General features: G+C 36.5%; 1 protein-coding gene across 6 annotated transcripts in view; it reads left to right on the plus strand.

Moving 5' to 3' along the window:
* The window catches only part of atxn1a (ataxin 1a), a 109,444-nt gene that overhangs the window by 69,817 nt on the left and 20,312 nt on the right, over window positions 1-19,315 (plus strand). For 4 of the 6 annotated variants that reach the window (XM_051871822.1, XM_051871823.1, XM_051871821.1 and 1 more), the window contains one exon: window positions 530-630. The exons of 1 other annotated variant lie outside the window; for it this stretch is intronic. The gene's annotated coding sequence lies outside the window, so the exon portion shown is untranslated. Of the gene's footprint in view, window positions 1-529; window positions 631-17,845; window positions 18,106-19,315 lie in introns of those variants that run through there. One more of the 6 variants, XM_051871824.1, reaches the window with a different exon arrangement.

A 19,315-nucleotide genomic window follows, 5' to 3' on the forward strand; every position in this document is an offset into this window, starting at 1 on the left:
CTGTGCTGTGGAGTCCTACTCCTGAATACTGATCTAAGATCTGTGCTTCTGGGAGTTGAGGGATGTGATGTCATTCCCGTTGTATGCCTTATGGAATACCGCAGGTGGTTACTGAAAGAAACCAAACAGTCTAGCAGCAGATAACAGCGCATGCTGCACGCTCATGAGCTCAAAGCTGATCTCAGAGCAGCTCTAATGAGGACCATCTTTATTTAAAGAGCACACTCACTGTACACCCACACCTCCGCCTTTGTGTTGTCTTGTTACTCGGGTTTCCATAGCGGTCCGTTCTGTGTTGTGAGCGTCTGAAGGGAGTGGAGCTGCAAGATGACAGTAGTATGAGTGTGACTACTAGAGTAATTGCACCTGAGTGCATATGTATGTGGATCATGTTCGCTCATCGCTTAGTTCACGGCCTCAGGACAGGACGGGAATTCAAGGGTAGGAGTGTGTCCTATTGGTGACTGTGTACAGGCTGCTGGCTCTGTATTATTGAGTAATAATTATATATTTGTGTGTGTGTCCGTAGGCTGTGCTGGAGGCCTGTACTGAGACTACAAACCGTGTTGGGATTGTAACAACTTCAATGGGCCGCAACACTCACTAAAACACTGGAGGTGACTGAATGAGGTATGGCAGGACTCTCTTTCTCTCATACACACACACACGTGTACCTTTTGATAGCCATGACCTTTAATTCTGCATTTTACTACTTGTGCGGGGGCATTATCTGGAGCGCAATTGTAAAAATAACTCTTGCTTAAGCTGTGTCCTACTCACCCGTCAAATCAGGCCCTGATTGGTGGAGCAATAATACAGGTCTGCCTAGCAACAGAGCTGTTTACCAAACAACACAGCTGGGGCTGAAAGCAGCGCTTTCACGTAAAACACCTCCAGGAAAAAGCTAGCTAGCGCAAACCGCTTGGGACAACACAGCTTTAATGATTCATGCTTGAAGCGCGGTCGGTCGCAGGCGTACTGTAACACGCAGGTTTACTGTAGCGTGCTCACATGCTGACATGTGCAAGTGCAGCGGGTTCATAGACGTCAGTTAGGCATCTCATTAGCAAATAATATACGTGTTCATGTGAGATATGTGTGTATGTGAACAGGCCCATGTTCTCAAGAGTGTAGGCATGGTCTAATCAAATTCAAGTGCTTTACATGCCAGATGTTGATCGGAAATTTCTGCTCTGTTGTGTATATGGTCACAAATCCAGATTTCAGATGGATTTGTGAATGAATCCTATAAGCGCCCCCTATTGGTGGAATATATGTTGTAGTGCAAAAATGTCATTTTGAAATGTGGTAGTGCTGTTGCAGTATAATTTTTTTATGTTTGTGTATATAAACTTTATTTTAAAATGCAATACATTTATAAAAAATAAATTTTTAATTAATTTTACATAAAATATTATAATTATTAAAAGTATATTAGAAATTATTTATTAACATATAAATAATAAATATATAATTTATAAATAGAATTATTATTATATAGATTTTTATAAATTCTATATGCTTATAATAGAATTTATAAAAAGATGTTTTAAATTAGGCAAAATGAAAAATAGTTGCATAAAATGTCTATTAATCTTTGACCATACTGAAACTGACACAAAGGCAACTACCAAAATTAATCAGCCATCAATCAATTAACACTGCTTTTGTCATTTTTTTACAAGATGGACAAAATTTGTCACTAAAAAAGTCCAAAATATCGGTTTTACTGAATGACACTTTTGGTTATACCGAATGACTATATTTTCAAACAGTGCTAACAGGCTGATATATAGCTGGCTAGCTAGTTAGCTTGCTACCTAGCTAACAAAAGAACAATCAAACATTTTATATTTAGTACAATTTTTTAATATATTACAACATTTTCAATGTTTTATAGCAGTTGTACCGAATGACCTGATGTTTCGGGACATGCGTATGAGCAAGTGAAAACATGAACTTTTCAGATAGTTAAAAGAGAGTTCACAGACATGTGGTCCTTTGCAGGTGACTGAATGATGTCACATCCTGTCACATGATATTGACCGCATGACTTGATCCAAAATGGTCCCTTTATATCGGTTACTCCAAATTACATCAATGAAATTCATTTTTCCAGACGTTCTTTTTTGAAACAAAGCAACGACTTCTACACGACTTTTTTTTTTTTTTATACCATTTTGCACTATGTTGATATATGATGTTATAAAATCATGCCAGAATAAAAAATATATACATTTATTACATTTTAAGATATTTTAATCACAAATTAAATGGCTGTATTGGCCTTTGGATGGTTAAACCTTTTGACACTTCAAAATCTTTAAAATACCTTTATATGTAGCAAAATATAATTAAAACCTTTTGAATTCAATAAAAGAAATCTAGTTGTGCTACCTTACATACTTTGGATGTCATATCTTTTGTTTTTTTATAATTATTAAGGCCTTTGGACAAAAAAATGACCCATCATGTCATTGACCCAGTATAATCTCAAAATGGCCAAAAATGAGCCGATTAATTAGCCTGGCCCATATATTGCCGCTTGACTACTCAGAAAATCAGGATACGAGAGACAAATGGGCACACAGGCAGTGCTAGCTCATGGACGGGTCTGTTAAAGGCTTAATATGAGCTCATTTTGAGGTTAATTAATGGAAACTTATAAAAATTAGTACTTCATGAGCTGAGGCTCTCTTTTCTGTGTCTGTTTTCCCTCTGTCTTGCTCACTCCATTTTTCAGCTTAGACAGCTCTACTATGCCAATGGCTCCTTTAACCAATCGTGGGCTTTTAGAGTAAAAGCTCTCATCCTGTTAAAGGTCACTGGCCTCTTAGTGCGCCTGGTGAAGCATAGCAGTTCATCACACTCACGCTGCTGTTTTTTTACCCTGCGCTTCCTAATGCTTTATGAAGGTTCTAATCTTCCGTTAAGTGTTAATATGGCAAAGGTGGGGTTTGGCAATGTGTTTTTCCTGTTGGTTAGTTCTCAAAAGACATTTAAAAAAAAAAGTAGCCTAGAGAAATGGATGACAAATTGATGCTGTGAGCACATTGGAATGCATTAGAGTCAATTTATATAGTGTGATGTCATTGTAAAAAGATGGAGGATCTAAAGATTAAAGCACGATGTGCTTATGAAAACATTAAAGGGATAGTCAATGCTGACATTGTTTACTCATTTACATCATTTACCTTATTTGATTTCAAATTTCTGTGTATTTCTTCTGTTCAGTGTTAAAAATAAAGGTTCTTTGTTGGTATCTAAGGTACCATGAAGAAACATCCACAGAACCTTTATATTCTACAAAAAATTCTTTTTAGTGGAAAAAGGTTCTTTAGATTTTCACATTTTTATTTTTACTGACAATCGTCATTTTGGCTGCGTGAGATTCTCCAGCTTTGTTGTTGTTGAGCAACCAAAGCATATGCAATAAAGGGACGAGTCCTGGTTGAATTGCGTTAGCAGTGTGTTGTTACTCGCAGTTATGGTAAGGGGCGTGACATTTCTGAAACATGCTCCAAATGTTGACCAATCACAACACACTGGTCCAGCCGACCAATCAGAGCACATATGTGCTTGTTGAACATTCAAGCATGAAAACCTATTCTAGTAGACCCCAAAAACAAAATCAAGACTTTGTAAAAGGGCATAATATGGCCTCTTTAAGAGTGTTTGGACCTCATTGACTTTCATTGTATAGACAATATAAACAGTGGGACATCTTTCAAAAATGTCGTCTTTTGTGTTCCACTGATGAAAGTCAAAGTCATGTTTGGAGCGACATGAGGGTGAATTTTTGGGTAAACTAAGCTAGTCATCTGTGATCTTTGTATCCTAATAACTTTTTTGTCAGGTGTGTGTCTTGCACACATGACCCTTTTGAAGTTTGGGTGCTGCCAAACCCAGCCTTATGTTTGCTTAGTGTGTGTGAGAGAGTTTGGTGAGGACAGCAATGCTATTCTTGGCTGTTGGGGGAAGTCTTGGCTCCCGGGCGCATGGGAAAAGTGTTCTTGGCAGGAGTAGCGGTGGCATTCCATTGTGCCTGAGTCCCTCTCCCCCTCAGCACTTAAAACTGTGTCCTTTCACACTGTGATCTCAGCGGAGCGCTTTCTAGAAAGAGGGAGAATAAATAAATTACTAGCATAAACACAAAAGCACCTCGCAATCACAGCTACTTTGCCAACCGTCCACATAGATGTGCCCGTTCGCACCTGTTTGCATGCTTTTCACTTTTTAATTTCAAACATTTACACGCTGACATGTATCATACATCTATTTTCCATCTTCCTCATTTAAACAGTTTTGAACGGCTCGAGGTTCAGAATAACACAAACCTCGTCCACTGCTGTCATAAACATGTCTCTCAGCACATTGGCCCTCATTCGCTGGAGCCGCTTGGAAGTCAAAGGTTCTGGAACATTGAAAGAATGGTAGAGGAGTAAACATCCAGCTCTCTGACACGCTGTGATATTACCTTCCCAGAAATGAACTCAAAACTCATTTGACCTTTGACCTAGGGGTGGGAATCAGCAGGAATGTCTAGCTGACTGTCACAAAATGACGGTATTACAATTTTTTGAGTGGCAGTCACTTGTTTCTGACCAAAAATATTAATTTAGAGCTAAAAATATTTGTTCTTGGTCTTAATAGGGGCTATTTTGACTGCATAGTTTTTTGTAATGAGATTTAAGCTTAAGGACATTATATTTTATTTCTGATTTTAAATTACGAATACATGATAGATTAGGATTTATTTAATCATTCTTTACTTAATTAAGTATAGGAGCTGTACGGTTATGGTTAGAAATAACTGCCTGGGGGTGTTACGAATATGACTGCAGAGTGAACTGACTTGCCTTCAATTTATTTAAACACTCAACAACACTAATGGTTCGCTCTAATAATATACTCATTCTAAATACACACACATTCACACATTTATCCTTTATCCAAACAACCTCTTAAACTGAATGGCCTTTAGGGACTTAAGAGAACAAATGGCCTTTAGGGACTTAAGAGCACAAATGTTTGCTTTTGCTTTTTTAATCACCGAAGTGGTTCATCTGAAACCAAACAACTGTTGCTCTTATTCTCAGGTGGCAGAGGTCTTATGTCTAACAGACTGGGTCAAGAGGTCAGACTGTTACTGCTGGAAATCTAGACGTCAAATGCGAATTAAGTGTGAATTAAGTGCATGCATTCACAATTATTTTTAAAAGGATTATCATTCCTTTACACTAGACATAAATGCTGATGTTATCTTCAAGCTCTTTAGTTACTTGTTACCAGCCTGGATGATTTATGACTGCAGCTCATTCTTGGAAACCAATTATATGTTATATTATACCTCCAAACAAGCCCCAATACGTCAGGGATTTGGTGGCGTGTGTGAAAGGTGACCCGCTGACCCTCTGCCAGTGTGCACAAGCTTTGAGGTCGGAGGTGAGGAGCTTGATGCAGAAGACACACAATTCATATGTGGCGTCAAGTTGCATGAATTGCATTACAAACTCGTTCTCCATGTAAAACCAACAACTTTGTTAGGATAGAAACATGCAGGTTCATAGGTTATTTTAAAAATCCTTGTCTTTTGAAAACAGGGTCAAGGAGAGCCAAGCAATGAATGTGAAGTAATATTCTGAGAAGTGTTGCTGCTATTAGCTTCCATTTATATCCAGGTCGACCTCGATCCTGATATATTGAGTGTACGTTTGACATTTGCGGGAGTTTTGTCTTCCTGATTACTCACAATGAATAATCGTCAATATTCTGCTTTGTAACCCACATCACAGGGCATGTTTAAGCAACAGCAAAGGTCAAAATACCAAAAAATGACGTTGGTGGTGCTTAGAGAAAAACATGAAATGTGTTTTATGAGCTCCACAAATAAAAGCTTGTGTATATTTGTTCGACTTGTACATAAACTCAAAGCACCATCAGGGGTCTTTCATTGCGGCTGTATTTATTCCTAATATAAACTTTCTCGTTCTCTCCATTCGCACAAGATCGTGTGATTCTCATGCTATCGGATTTCGTGCTGTTTTCGGGTTTAGGTGGTCGGTTTGGGGAGCTGGCCTGTCATGCTCATTTCTCACCCTCTATTTATTACCTCAGTGTTATCTAAATGGTTAATTGGTCATAAATGAATGATCACAGGACTGCTAAAGAGAGCGTTCACAGGATGAGAGATATCACTCTGTTTAGCCTACGCAGAGAGATCACAGCACAATGTGTTATGATTTTGACCTGACCAGCAGTCTGGTTTCTGTGTCAATTATGCTTCCTTATGTCAGTCATACATTTTATTTTATTTTATTTTATTTTATTTTATTTTATTTTTTTTATTTTATTTTATTTTATTTTATTTTATTATTTATTTTATTTTATTTTATTTATTTATTTATTTATTTATTTATTTATTTTTATTTATTTATTTATTTTTTTATTTCCAAAATGTCAAACCAAATTACAATCGTTTTAAATTGCTAAAATAATAACAATATAAGGTACAATCAGGGTAATCACCTTTTGGTTTTTATTTTCGTCCAAAATACTAAATAGCAACAAACACCTTTCCTGAACACAAGGTCAGTGCGTACAATGACAAAAGGTCGCATATGATATATAGTAACCATTAACCATATTAATTTTTTAAAATGTTGCAAAAATGTAGCTAATAACAATCCCTCAAATTATCACATATATTTGACACAAAAGACTTTATGATTTTTAATATTTTTTTAAGCTGATTACGGTTTAAGATATGCACCTTTTATTTAAAGCAGAATAAATAAAAGGCAAAATGGCTCAAAATTCGAGATGTCACTTGGGTTTGGTATGTTTTATATATACATAAATTGCATTTCCAATACATTTTTGTGGCCCAGACCTGATGTGTACAGTACATCAGCCAGTCTGTGCTGTGTGGGCAGACATGAGTATTGTTATGGATCACAGCAGTGTCCTCAAACCAACCCTTCAGTCTGTCTTAGTTTGGCTGGCACCGCTGAGCCACGACAGAGCCAAACAAGGCCACACCAAACACAATTGCACGTCGTCCCATTTTGCCACAATTCAAAGAGCCTCCATCCTGAATCCTGTGGCCCTGCTCTCTCAGGAACATAAAGACTTCTCTGCATGGTTCACAGTGTGTGAATGGCTTTGAACAGGGCCTCATGCTGTGCTTTGGTGCATAGTGTATGTGTGTGTGTTTGGTGGAGGTCCACTTTTATGTTCTGTCTTTGCGGGTTCAGCGTGATGCAGCTGTAAGTTTGTTTGCAGGGGTCGGTTTTCTCAGCAGTACAGTCGTGATAATGGGCTATGGCTCTGAGGTTTGTGTTGCCGTACGGCTGCGTGTTGCATGCTGCTACATGGGTTGGTGGTCTTTTATGGAAAAGGACAGTGGGTGGAGGTGCACTGACGCAGAAATTCTTTCAGTGCTATGGACACACACTAAAGGTTAAATAATAATTTTATTATTAAAATGTATTATTTTATAAATAAATTTGTGTAATTTGTAATACTGTTTCCAAGTCTGAGACCACTAGTTAGTATTTTGCATTATTTTCTAAGTTATTTTAGAATTTATTTTGCTAATTATTATTATTTTTTTAAATAGATAGCTAATAAGCTGATTGTAATATGCCGCTGATAATACTTAATAGTAATCCTAATATGCTGCTCATAATAAATAATAATAATCATAATATGCTGCTCAATAATACCTACTAATAATCATGATGTTAAAGCATTCGAAATGTCACTTTACAATTTTTTTAATGAGATTTTGTTCTCAAATTATTTTAGAAAAATTTTATTATAAAAATAAAATATTTTATGATAATGTATTGCTGTTTTTTTTTTAATTGATTTTTTTTTAATTGATTAATATGGCACTCATAATATCTAATAATAATCATAATAATAGTAATAGTATACTTATACACACACAAAACACACTGTGGTTAGTTTCACTCAAACCATCCTTGTTCACATTACTTAAAAACCCATGTATCTACATGAACTTAATTCGAGTTGTTTCTTCTAAAAATGAGTATTGTCAGCTTTACTTAATAAGTGTTTGTTCAGTCAACTTAACCTTGCGGAGTGAAATGTACAAATTAATGTTAACATAACTAACTGGGCAATGGATTTGTAGTTCCCAGCATGCTTTGCAAGGGACTGCATTTGGAGAGTAAATTTAGGGATTAAAGTGTTATTTTATGTGTTTTTCAGTAAAGGAAAGCATGTTGTTGTTGTTGTAAGTTTATGTTAGTGTTTAATGTTCAGTTATGTTGGACATTTAGAGGAGTTTCTGTAATGTTTTTGAATTTTGTGGTTACCTTTATGCAGAAGAGAGGCGCCTGTGTTTAGACTGTTAGCACTCGTATACGCATGTTTATAGGATGAAATTTTTGCACTCAATTAAATTGAGTTTGTTCAATGAGAAATTTTTTGAGTGCATTTTGTAGAGTAAATAGTTAATTTAATAAGGTAAATTAAGTCAATAAATGTGTTCACCTTACGTAATAAACTTTTATAAATTTAACATAACGTGCAAGTAAACTGCACATATAAATATTATGTAACAGTGACAAATTCAAATTATTTGTATTTACTCAAAGAAATTTTGCCAGCTTTACTTAAATTTCTTTTGTTCATACAACTAATTTGCTATTTGTACAAATTACTCAATATAGTTGGATGGAACCACTTGACACAACTTTAAGTAAATCCAACAATTCATTTTTTGAGTGAAAAAGTATGCTTTGCTTTGCTTTCTTTTGATTTATTTATATGTATTAGTGATTGTGTATTTTCTTTAAAGTGTCTTTTGATATGTTCGTGCTAGTTTGAGACATGACCCATTAAACAGCTCGAACACAGTCTCCTCTCTGAGCGTGCGTGTTGTTCTGCCTCTTATTTGTCACAAGCGTGTGTATCTTTAGTCTCTATTTGTCAGTATGTCTGCGTGTTCTGCAAGAGCATGTGTACGCACTCCTGTGGGATTATTGAGTAATAGAGAGGCTTAGCAGTGCTTTGCCGTGCCGTAATCCGTCACACACACACTGATACACACTTCGCATAGTGGCGGATTTAGGATCGCTTGTGAATGGAGTGAAGGCAAGAAGGACACATTGAGCAGTAGCGGTGGACAAGATACAGAGGCACCGGCAACTGTTTGCGCTAAGGACAAACAAACCCGTGAAATCGATTCAAGGTCGAAACCAGATTCCGGCATATGTCTGCAATTATGTGCATCTAATCTGCACTTTTCGAACTCAATTGAAGCTTTGGCTCTGTGGCGCTGTCTCTGAGGAGAAAGGAGAGCTATTCATTTCTGTGACTCAGATTTAGAGGTCATTCAGTGCTAGTATTATTTCAGAATGACATAAAGCACTGTGGCAATGTCACCTCTGATCGGACACGCTTATTAATACAGTCATCATAGATGTCATTCATGTACTATCAACATATAAATATATATACGGGGGGGACTCATGAAACTCTAAAACATGCAGGCTTATAGGTCCTTTACATGTAATCTGCAAGCAATCACATCATTACCACATGACACAAGCTGATTGGCCTCTGCTGATCCTGCAGCCAATGAGATTGTTTGCTCAACATTTAAATAGTCTGGATCATTGTTTGCTGTAAGCTAGTCCTAAGCTAGTTCCTCTGAAGCCCTCTACCTTCCCCAGCTCCACCTGCCATGATCTGCTACAGGGTTTATGTCTATTCATGCAGCAGCAGCATATCCACATGCTCACATCTGTGTCTGTATATAACAAATCTTTACTTGCTCTGCAGCAGCAGTAATAATCAACATCGGCAGTAGGGTACCAGATCTAGTCCGCCAAGACCAAATATATTATCATTGCCATTTGCTAAAACTATTCTGAGAGTTGTCATGATTGAAGTTGTCATGATTTTGTACTGAGCAACCCATATCTTGACCCATATCAACAATATTATAGAGACATGCTCTTTTCATTTGGGGTAGTGTGTCTCTGTAACAGAATATCAAATTATGCACAGGCACAGCACACCTAGTTATCTAGCTGTGTATGTGTGTGCGTGTGTGTGTGTGTATACTCTATATATATATATATATATATATATATATATATATATATATATATATATATATATATATATATATATGTATATATATATATATAGGTTTTATCCCATTTCTAGAGCTTGCCTTACACTGGCTTTCTCACCTCCACCCACATACCAAAAGGTTGAGCTCCAGTACTGGGTTTGGGTAAAGGTTAGTCGGATGATGAAGTGATTGTAATTAGCTTTATATAAACACAATATAAGTCTATGGTTTATCCTCGTTTAGCTAGGTAAACGTATGTGAGTATTTTTGTTCAGTGACTTGGCTGACCTCAGAGACCTCCCTCACTCTCATTTATAGTTACACCCTCAGACTTCAGTGAGAGAGAATGAACCGAGCCAGGACTGAGTTTCTGTTCGTCTACGGTTTCATCCCAGCCCTCTCTCACTCTCTCTCTCCCCTCCTACGGTATTACGCTTATTAGAAAGAGAGAATGGGGCCTCTCTTTGGTGGAGAGAGCATTCAGGAATATAGAAACAGACCAACAAGGTTGGGCAAAATTCAGAATTGAAGAATTTAATCGAATTCAAATAGAGGAATTTACTGTACTTTATGAAGTTTTTTTTTTTTTTTTAATTTATTTAACATGATCATACATATATGTTGTATGTATAATGTAATTAAATGCGCTAAGTATAATAAGGTAAGTATAATGAAATTTTATGCACTCCACCATTCAAAAGTTTGGGGTCGGTAAGATTTTTTTGATGTTTTTGAAACTTTATGCTCTCTAAGTCTTTGTTTAGTACAGTAAAAACTGTATTATTGTAAAATATTATGATTAATATTGTTATTATTGTAATATATTTAAAAATGTAATTTATTCCTGAGATGGCAAAGCTGATTTTCTGCATCATTACTCCAGTCTTCAGTGTCACATGATCCTTCAGAATTCATTCTAATATGCTGATTTGGTGCTTAAGAAACATTTATTATTATTATCAATGTTAAAAAAAAAAAAAAAGCCATGCTGCTTAAAATTTTTGTGGAAATGGTGATACATTTTTTTTTCAGGATCCTTCGAATAGAAAGCTCAAAAGAACAGCATTTATTTGTAATAGAAATATTATAAAATTATATACTGTCACATTTGATCAATTTAATGCATTTTTGCTAAATAAAAGTATTAATTTATTTCAAAAAACTTAATATATCTTAATAAAATATGTTATATAAGTATGTAAATACTTTTTAAGTCTTAAAATAAAATCTTAATATATTAATACATTATCTAATGTTTTTTATTGTGTGTTTGATATGGGTCATTTATACAGACAAATACAATGCATTACTGTATTAAAAACAACACTTCTTTGAATTACTTCTTTAAATTCAAATTCATTTACAATTCTACAGGCACTGAATTGCAATTTAAAAAACGTTCTCCATTCAATTCTGAATAGCGCACAAACCAAGAGCCGACTACTTTTTGTTCTGACTGAAGTGTTGCGGTCTCACTGGTGTTAGCTGAGCATTCGGCCATCACAATTTGCTGCGGGCGATTCAGTAAAAAGCACATAAAGTTAATCTGCAGTCATTCCTCTCTCCTCAGGGCTCAGTATGGGGTTAATGCTCCACTCTGTAACGCTGCTGGGCATGCTGGGTATGACTGTGACACTTCTCTCTTTGCCAGTCTGTCTATTCACCCAGCTAATGAGTCATTGTTGGGTTGTTAGTGCCAAATGATGGTGATACAAGCAAGGGAGAATGTTCTGCATGATTATAGAAGTGATTGAGAGAAGGAGAAACTGGGTTAAAGGAATAATTCACCTGGGAACTGGGAACGTCAAACTCTAGAACTGCACTAAAATTATCATAAAAGTATTAGTAAGTCAGGTGGACTGTTTTTATAAAACTGCATTTTTGAAAACATTTCGACAGCTCCATTCGCTTTCACAATATGGAAAAAAGCAGCCAGGACATTCTTCAAAATATCTCCTTTTGTGTCCCACAGAAGAAAGTAAGTCACACAGGTTTGGAACAAGATGAGTGTGAGTAAATGATGACAGAATTTTCATTTTTTTATTGAACTATTCCTTTAAAAGTAATGTAGTATGTAATGTGCATGCTGGGAGTCTTGTGCGGGAGACCTCGTTCATGCACATATGTATGTGTGGGTGCGCGTTATGCGTATGTATAGAGCCTTTCATGTGTCTCCTTGGCGACACGTCTCTGGAGTTCACAGCGACACAGAAGCAGAGAGAGGGAAGCCACAGCTGAACGGCAGACAGTCGGAGGGAGTCACAGCCATTCTCTCTCATGCAGGTGCCATCAAAGGCTCGCTGCTATTCAGGTCTGCTTCTGAAAATGCATATCAGTCTGAAACCATTCAGTGTGCGTGCTTGTAAAAGGACACATCTGGCCATGAGAGGGTGGTTACATTCCGCTGAATGGTGCAGAGCTTTCCTGTGAAGTTTAATTTGAGTGGATTTTTAAATCACCGCACCCTCAGAATTACACAGAAAGAATAAATTCTTTGGCAGATGGCGAGAGTGCATCACACCTGAGCATTCAGTGGAATATGAAACCAATCATTCTGTGAGTTAGGCAAACACAACTGCAACTATTTATAGAAGCATGAATATAAAAGACTTTATGTATGTGCATATGGCTGGATAAATTAATTATTTTATTTTTTTTTTCATTTTTATTTATACATACTGTGATTAGCAGCATGTGTCAAGTGTTGTACTTGGATATGATTTAAACTCAGCTTTCCAAGTAATATAATAAAAGAAACTGTTAGAGTTTAAAATAGATGTGCCTGTGATAGTCTGGACATCCACCATGTTAGAGTCATTAGGTTGGATGATTTCAAGACCAGATGCACTCTGAGATCATGCTTTCACTGTTGGAACCATCAGGCTTTTTACACTTGAAATTATCCATATAAAATGTTATGTTATATTATATTATATTATATTATATTATATTATATTATATTATATTATATTATACAACAGTTCTTTCTGGTTCTCGAATCTGATTGGCTGAGAGCCGTGCGATATTCTAGTGACAACAGCACTCCTACCTTTTCACCGTTTGTACACTCCGCTTGAAGCGACTTTCATGGCGGCCGAGCAAATCCACCATTTTTTTTTTTTTTTTTTTTACAAATACTACACTTGTTGTACCACGAACTGTAGTTTTAGGAGTTTTTTAGGCAAGAATGTTGTTGTTTAGACCTGAAATATGTGACTCATATTTAATCGTAGCGCCTATTTTACAGTTTGTTTAGGCGTTTTTAGAGATGCAAGCTCCAGGCCACCAGCGGCCATTCAGTGCTCGTGTACCCGCCGAGAACAGCTTCATCTCGACCAGTGCTTCGGGGATTTGCAGCTGGCTCTTACAGTGGTTGAACATAAGATTATATTATATTATATTAACAGTGTTACCTGTACTATTCATTTTTAAATATTTTAAAAGATTTGATAGAGGTGAATACATTGAAACAGATCCTGTTTGGTATTGTGAGCATTACCATATAAACAAATCATTTCTGAACATTTGAACAACTCTGAGAGAATCTGAATTGCCATGTTTTAATTACAATAATTCTGACATGGCGTGAACGCAGCATTAATCCAGGGTTTCAAAATCTTACTAAACATTGTAAACTCTGGGGTTAATGTTTAATTTTTTTTTTTTTATTTCACATTCATATTTAAATGATTAATAACATTGATTGGACAAGAACAGCACAACAATGCCCTCTCTAGTCATCTTAAAATGAATATAATATCATTCTGTATCTCTCCAGTTATGCATTTGCCAGCACAGTTGCGTTTAACCCTATTAACTTCCCTCAGATGCTGAAACTAAAAACAGGAAGTGAGCATTTCTGCAACTGTACAAAGCTCATGCATAATTAACGAGACAAGCATGGCTTAGTTTATGATTGGTTGTCAGTTGCTAAACATTACAGATAGAACGGAAAGTCTTTCTTGAATAATGTGCAATATATCACATTTCATGACTTGCATGACAGCATTCCAAGAGGAATTAAAGCTGTTCTGAATCTTAAATGGACTCTCTTTCTCCTCCTTAATGACTGTAATTTGTAGAGAGGAGGAAGAAGATGTACTCCGCTGCAAAGAGTAGATTCATCTCCTGCAAAAATAATTTAAGGGGATATTTTGTTATCAGGTAGTTAGCAGATGCAGCCTTTTTATCCTACTCTACTTCTGTCTGTCCTCATAATCTCTTGTCTGTATCTCTTTGTTTCTCTCTTCCCCCTGTCCATTTATCAATCTCTCAGGTGACTGCACGCGCTTCAGAGTAAACACACGAAAACTAATTGAATTACCCCAAAGGCCTAGAAATGGTGAGCATAGCTAATTTGTTGCCACGGCAACAGACAAACCTTCCTGTGCCGCTTGTTTTGTTGACTGCGGTTCTGTAAACAGCACGCACTCCCTTGCCTAACAAGGGAACTCCTTGCGTGCCCGTCATGCGCTGCGCTTCAGATTGACTCGCATTAATGACCGAGCCAGAGCTCAAAGCACTGACAACCTCTGACTGCCTCATACTTTCCATAACACGGCCCATAGGGACACGTTCAGTCGTGCGTTAAATTGACTCATCGGCAGGCCCACATGGAGTATGCGCACGCAGAACTTCAGCGAGCATCATTCACAAAGTTCTGCGCACCCCTTGTGTGTTCGTTTATACCATATTTTGGTTATTTATATATGTTTTCAGCTAGCAATAATAGTCTAGTAATTCATTAAACACATTTTATCATATTTAAATACATTCCACAGACATCCGCAGACTTTCAACTAAAATCAGTGTAGGAAATGCAGAAAATGTCTGCAGGCTCCATCTAGGCCTGGTAGAGAACATCTTTTTTTCATAAAGAATGTGAGAACAAACAGGAAGTTTGAGCTTTCATCTTTGTTATTTTAGTATCATTTGAGATACTTTTTATTAATATTTTGAAATTATTTTTTAAATATTATTTTTTTTATATATTTTCCTTTTTTATTTTTATTTTGTAATGTTGTTCTGTGTTTAATACATCAAGTTAAACTAAATGAAAATGAGAAATATTGCCTTGGCAACTACCTAAAATAAAATAAGCTAATGTTTAATATCTTATTTTATTTTGGTTAACATTTATTGAATGTCAAGTAACAGAATTTAGTTTATTAATTTTAATAACCCTGGCTTTCACCCTCTTTTTCAATACTCTTAAAAATAAAGGTTCTAAAAGGTGAGTTTCGTATCCATTTTTGGTTCCCCAAAGAACCAAAGTTCTTAAAAGAACTCATTTTTATTTTTCTTAGTCTAAAGAACATTTGGAACAATGGAAAGAAAGAACAATAGGAAAGTTAAATTTCTTCTTGGAACCATCAATGCCAATAAAGAATCTTTATTTTTAAGAGTCAGTCCCTTTTTTTCCTTTGTGGGAGACATTTCTGTTGTCCGCTCTTATTGCACCATCCTCACCACCAATGAGCAGAATATGTATTTATCAAAACTGCATAGCTAACTAGGTCAGCTAAACAAACTCTAGCCTTTAGCTATGAATCTGAGACGTTGCTGTCTCTAGCACCACCTGCTGGTGAGTTCATAGAACTGCACAAGCGGTATAGCGACAGTTCTCTCTAGTATTTATCATTTAAATGGTGCAGAAACTAAGAGGTTCAGAGACCTCCAATTAGATGAGATGTTACTGTATGGGATTAGCATCACAGTGTTCTTGTGCATTCATTGATCTCACCTGAAATGAGCTTCTAATCCGGGGAATGCCGTGACTCTCCGTGGAAGTGTGTGTGGGTCTGTTTGTGTGCGCTCTTCTGCTGAAATGATTAGTGCCGTGTGTGGGAGTGCATACTGCACATATAAGGGAGAGGGCATATTTACTCATCTGTCTATAGGCCTATATCTTCAGCTATGAAGCCCTTTTGAAAATACTCATTTAATACACTTTTGACTAGTTAATTCCAGCATGAGATCATTCTGTGGTGGAAATGACATTTGAGACATTTTGCATTAAAATGGTAGATTAGTCTTGCCAAGGCTAATTTCATGTTGTTTATATCCTAAAAATAACAGTTAAAATAACACTCAGTTTGACTAGAAATGATGCACAATAAAAATTAGTCTCTTTGTTACACATTACATGTACTTGCTATAGTAATAACAGTAATTATATGCAATTAACCCAAACCAAACCCTGATCCTAACCCTATAGTAAGTAGATTAATTAATATTACTCAGTACTTAAAGCTGCTTTTTGTTTAAAAATTATCCAAAATAATTTGAGCGAGTACTCAAATTATTCCTGCTTTTTTACTTGTTCAGATGACATTTTCCAGTGAAAATTCTTATTTTGGTCATACTTCCAAGACTACAATCTGTGATTCCGAAGTACCTGTACAATATCCATCAGTGCGGTGACTGACAGCCACACATTCTCCTCAAAACATTAGATTCATCCGCGCTGAGGAGCCGTGCCGATGCACAGCCCACGTAAAGATGATAATTCCACAAATAACTGCAATTACAGGTTTCGAACAGAGATGGCAACAAAGAGGCAAAACTTACGGACTGCAGCTCTAAATGTATAATTACACTGTAAGAAGGACTCCTTAAAATAAAGTGTAACCAAAATAATCAGTTTATAAGTGATATTTACCTTTATTTTTTATATTTTGTGCGGATATTTACTGACCCTGTAATTCTGTCCTTTGTCAACAAGTATGATCCCACAGTTGTAATATCAATATTATCTTTTATTTATACACTAACAATCAAAAGTTTGGGTCTTTTATGATATAGAGATTAATACTTTTATTCAGCAAGGATGCATTAAATTCATCAAAAGTTTTAGTAAAGACATTTATGTTACAAAATACTTCTATTTAATGTATCAAAGTTTCCACAAAAATATTAAGCAGCACAACTGTTTCCAACATCGACAATAATAAGAAATGTTTCTTAAGGCACCAAATCAGCGAAAATTTTAGCTTTGCCATCACAGGAATAAATACTGATTTTTTTTTTTTTTTTTTATCAATAAATGCAGCCTTGGTGAGCATAAAAGACTTCTTTCAAAAACATTTAAAAATCTTACCAATCCCAAACTTTTGAACAGTAGTATTATATGTAAACAGTAGTAAATACTTTATGCTTGTTTCACTCTTTTAGATTATCATAGTTATATAATAGAGTATTATAAAACTATTTATAATAGAGATTAAAGAGTAAAGCAATAAAATCTATAGCTACGTAAAAAAAAAAAAAAAATGCATCTAAAGTTTCAAGTTTTAGTGTAATCTTCACTTAACAAAAAGAAAATCTGTTCATTTTAATAATAATCAACCTCTAGGACACAAAAAAGTGCGTGTAGCTGTAGAAACAGCCTTATATCTCTTCATCTCTGGTTTAATCTCCATCGCTCTCTTTACGCCACCCCCTCCCTCTCCTGATTTCCCTCGTACTCTCGTTCCCTCACCTCCCTCCTCTGTCTTTCTGTACATCCCTCCCTCTCTCCCTGATCTCCTCCCTCATTCTGCTTCTCTTTCATTCTTTTGCTCTCTCTTTCTTTAGCAGTGTGGTCTGGGCATGCTGCCAGCTGGCATGTGTCTTTTTTGAATGAATACCTGATGAAGTTGGTGGTGCGCAGTGAGGTGAGGAGTGGGAGGAGCTGAGCGAGTGAGCGAGCGAGCGAGTGAGGGAGAGGGAGGGGATAACTGGTGGCCTGGCTAGGCCTTGCATAACGCACGTTTGAGTGCTGCAGGCAGGGCTCAGAGCTCAGCGCTGCCTGTGTTTGACACACGGGGCCCGGCGGGGCAGGGGGCAGTGCCTGACCACAGCCATGACTTAGAGCAGGAAGGGCCATTGTTCACGTCGGCCACACCGCTGTACCTCCGTAAGGTGTCAGGGTCGCTTTGTGTCTGTTTGGCTCCTGTGGGAACAAGGGAGAGACTGAGAGAGCGACTCAAATGGCCTCTCTGAACACCAAGGTAAGCTTTAACGCACTGCTATTACATTGTGTTTTACTCAAATACATGTAAATGAGAGATTATGCAGGTCTAGCACCTCTCTTTTCTAGTTATAGCGTGTTTCTCAACCATATCCAAGGAAGTTTCAGCAGCTTTCGAGTAGTACTTGAAAAGATTTCAGCTTTGCTTCGTTAAACTTGTAGAAAAAATAGATTAAAATAATTAGTAGTTGACACATTATCACGTTAAGCTGCTTTTTAAAGCAAACAAGCAAAACAAAGTATGTGTAATATGTGCATATTGCTTGTGTAAATATTACACAACTCTTTACTTGATTGATGATAATGCCAAAAGATATGCAGTCTACTGTAATACGAGTTCACGTTTCTGGTTTGGTATTGATGAAGTGGTTCCTGAGCGTCAATGATTGAACTTTGAAGGCTGAAAAGACAAAGAAACTCTACTGAGCACAGTTTCTCTCTTTCTCTGTCTCGTCTTTGTGATTCATGTTCTTTATGAGTATCTCTGGACTTGAAAGTGCAAGTCATTCAGCTGCACTTCTTCATGCAGCTACAAAGCTTTCTCTCTCTTCTGAGAGTGTTCTGTTTCTTCTTTCCTTTCGTCGTTTCTACTTTACAACCTGTCTCTGTTTCACTCGCTCTATCCATTTCTGTGCTGTTCATTGTAGAGATCAGGCACTGGGACAGTTAGTGAGTATCTGCCCACCTTTTAAAGGGGAAAGCGCCTCAGAAAAGTGTGGAAGGGGCTACAGTACAGTAAGGTTGTGTCTTAAATGCTTGTGAGACACTCACCTAGACAGCATCTTAGATGCATTCTAAACTATGTTATTGGTACTATTGTTATTTATCAGTATCTATGAAGTAGGCAGCTCACTAGACTGGTTTAAGACTTAACATTTTTCAGATTTTAGGCTAAAATGTGCAGTCAAACCAAACATTATTCAGACATTTTTTATATTTTTGATATATTTTACTAGTGTGTGCAGGACACTATAGTTCATTTATGTAAGTGAGGATAGCAAAATAAAGTAAACTGTGACATATTATACCCAAAAAATCTTCATACAGTGGACTACCAGTAAAATTGATAAAAAATTTGGAACCAAAAATTATTCAGACACTTTGACCTGACCATGTTTTGCTTAAGTGTTATCTGACATAATTAAGATAAATTTTTTCTGACAGTTTAACTCTGAGATCTTGTCATATTT

Source organism: Ctenopharyngodon idella, chromosome 19, assembly GCF_019924925.1.
Source record: "Ctenopharyngodon idella isolate HZGC_01 chromosome 19, HZGC01, whole genome shotgun sequence".
NCBI classification, from domain to species: domain Eukaryota; kingdom Metazoa; phylum Chordata; class Actinopteri; order Cypriniformes; family Xenocyprididae; genus Ctenopharyngodon; species Ctenopharyngodon idella.